The sequence below is a fragment of the Panthera tigris genome, chromosome B2, assembly GCF_018350195.1.
Source record: "Panthera tigris isolate Pti1 chromosome B2, P.tigris_Pti1_mat1.1, whole genome shotgun sequence".
Classification (NCBI taxonomy): Eukaryota; Metazoa; Chordata; class Mammalia; order Carnivora; family Felidae; genus Panthera; species Panthera tigris.
In genome coordinates, this window is record NC_056664.1 from 21,047,175 (window position 1) to 21,050,234 (window position 3,060).

A 3,060-nucleotide genomic window follows, 5' to 3' on the forward strand; every position below is an offset into this window, starting at 1 on the left:
TCTTCTACCCATTTTTAAAAACATAGGATTGTCTGGGTTTTTTGTTTTTATGTCGTATAAATTCTTTACATATTTTGGATACTAACTCCTTTTGGATGTATGATATGCAAACATCTTCTCACATTTAGTCAGTCACCTTTTTGTTTTGTTGGTTTCCCTTACTGTGCAGGAGCTTTTTAATTTGATGTAATTTCATTTGTTTACTTTAGTTCGAGTTGCCCTTGCCAAAGCAGATGTAGGGGCTGGTGCCTGGGTGGCTCAGTCAGTAAAGCGTCCCACTTCGGCTCAGGTCATGATCTCACAGTGCGTGGGTTCAAGCCTCACAGCAGGCTCTGTGCTGACAGTTAGGAGCCTAGAGCCTGCTTCTGATTCTGTGTCTCCCTCTCTTACTGCCCCTTCCCCGCTCATGCTCTGTCTCTGTCTCAAAAATAAATAAAACATTAAAAAAGAAAAGAAAAAAAAAAAGAGCAGAAGTAGGGGGCACCTGACTAGCTCAGATGGTGGAGCATGGGACTTTTGATCTCAGGGTTGTGGGTTCAAGTCCCATGTTGGGTGTAGAGATTACTTAAAAATAAATCTTTTTAAATTATTTTTTAAAGTTTACTGGGGCGCCTGGGTGGCTCAGTCGGTTAAGCATCCGACTTCAGCTCAGGTCATGATCTCACGGTCTGTGAGTTCGAGCCCCGTGTCGGGCTCTGTGCTGACAGCTCAGAGCCTGGAGCCTGCTTTGGATTCTGTGTCTCCCTCTCTCTCTGCCCCTCCCCCACTCATGCTCTGTCTCTCTCTGTCTCAAAAATAAATAAACATTAAAAAAAAATTTTTTTTTAATAAAGTTTACTTATTTATTTTGAGAGAGAGAGAGAAAGAGAGAGAAAGTGCACGGGAGGAGGGGCAGAGAGAGAGGAGAGAGAGAGAATTCCAAACAGGCTTTGAGTGCTGTCAGCGCAAAGCCTGATGTGGGGCTCGAACCCACGTACCAGGAGATCATGGCCTGAGCTGAAATCAAGAGTCAGATGCTTAACTGACTGAGCCACCCAGGTTCCCCAAAAATAAAATCTTTTTAGAAAAAGCAGAAGTAAAAAAAGGGATTCTCTGAGGTTGTGTGTGTCTATTGTGGATAAACAATAAAATCAATTCGAGGCAGTGTGTGCAGTGGTGATTCATTCTGGAGAGCAGGATTTGTTGAGGAAAGTTTGTATGCAAGGGAAGCACAGTGTAGAGAAGGCTGTCCACTGAGGACATAAAAAGAAAAAGGATAATGGGGCACCTGGGTGGCTCAGTTGGTTGAGCGTCCGACTTCCGCTCAGGTCATGATCCAGCAGTTCGTGAGTTTGAGCCCCGCGTCGGGCTCTGTGCTGACAGCTCAGAGGCTGGAGTCTGCTTCAGATTCTGTGTCTCCCTCTCTCTCTGCCCCTTCCTGGTCATGCTCTGTCTCTCAAAAATGAATAAACGTTAAAAAAATTTAAAAAGGAAAAAAGAGAAGTTGGGGCAGGAAACAAATAGGAAGGTGCATACACATGCACATCTGGCTTCCTCAGGGGCCAAATGATTAAACAAAAAAGGCTGATCCCATTTGTAGGAAAGACTTTTTAGCCTTTGAGTTTATGGCTTTATATCAAGCTGGTCCAACTTACAAGACACAAAGGAAAAGGCGAAATAACAATCATTCTTTAGAATCGAGATTGCTGAGGTAAAAATATTACCAAGGAAGGTCTCTGTCCATTGCAGCAGATTTAAACAGGTTAACTGTGAAAATGGAAAAGTTCAAAGGCGGAAATATTAGTGTATGGTGTTAGAATTAGGGTAGTGGTTACCTTGGGGAGTAACTGGGGGGAGGGGTACCAAAGAAGGGCTTTCTGGGGTGACGGCAGGGTTCTATTTCCCAACCTGGAGACTCTGTGTGTACGTAGGTGTGAAACTTCATCCAACTGTACTCCTATGATTTGTATATATTTATGTATGTATGTTATACTTCAACAAAAAATTTACTCAAAATGCCTCCTTCAAGGTGTTTCATTGCCTTGGTAATTCATTGGTAATTGAATCTATATAAAAGAAGAAGCAATTTCAAAGCTATCCCTATTTTTCTTTAAAGAAGGTGCCTTTAGCTCCTTCTATTAGCATCTATTAGTATAGATACTAATAATTAAGAGAAAGAGTGCCTATTCATGAATCAAGTGTTTTGAGCTTCCCAAGAGATGAGAAACTAGCCTCACATAATTAAAGGAAGTATGGGGTTACCCTTACTCTAGTTGGCCAAAGCCAACTGGGTAGAGAAAAGTCTAGTCTTCTGCAGGTCAAGGGGTCAGCTAGCCTGTACTTTCCTAATTGTTTTCTTCTCTGGTATTATTAAAGGCCTAATTGGGCTGCTGGTAAACAATGAATACAGATTAGTGGTCATTAACCAGGGAGGTGGATCGCCTCAGCAGGTAGTTTCTGCTGGTTTTACTTGCCGTTGATTGATCATCAGGGATGACGGGGTATGACTGTAGCTGCCCTGCAGCCATGTTCTCAGTCTAAGGGAAATACTCTTCCCTCTACCCCCACCCCCCACCCCCACCCCCACCCCCAACCCCCACTTGCGGGATGAAGATGGCAAACACAACACAGGGACACAGAGGCCCCACAGTACTGAACAGGCCTTCAGATGTGACTGCCACCCTCTTCCCTTAGCTCTTCTATCCAGGGCCCTCCTCCACTGACCTAAGTGGCAGTGCTAGGGCAGCTATTAGCTCCTAAAGCCTTCCCTGTCAGGCGTACCCCTTTACCTTGTTTTCTCCAATCTTTTTTTTTTTTTTTTTTTTTTTTTTAATGTTTGTTTAGTTTTGAGACAGAGACAGAGTGCGGGCAGGGGAGGGGCAGAGAGAAAGGGAGACACAGAATCCGAAGCAAGCTCCAGGCTCTGAGCTGTCAGCGCAGAGGCTGATGATGCAGGGCTCGAACTCACAAACCGTGAGATCATGACCTGAGCCAAAGTTGGACGCCTAACCGACTGAGCCATCCAGGCGCCCCACTCCAGTCTTAAAAGTTGGCAGAAGTGACAAGTAACTCCTCTTTATG

At 44.3% G+C, this 3,060-nt stretch overlaps 1 non-coding gene across 1 annotated transcript; it reads left to right on the forward strand.

The window, feature by feature from the left end:
- The first annotated feature begins 482 nt into the window (after nucleotides 1-482).
- Nucleotides 483-555, forward strand: TRNAK-UUU. Its single transcript has one exon. It is a non-coding gene; the product is annotated as a tRNA-Lys (tRNA).
- The last annotated feature ends 2,505 nt before the right edge of the window (nucleotides 556-3,060 follow it).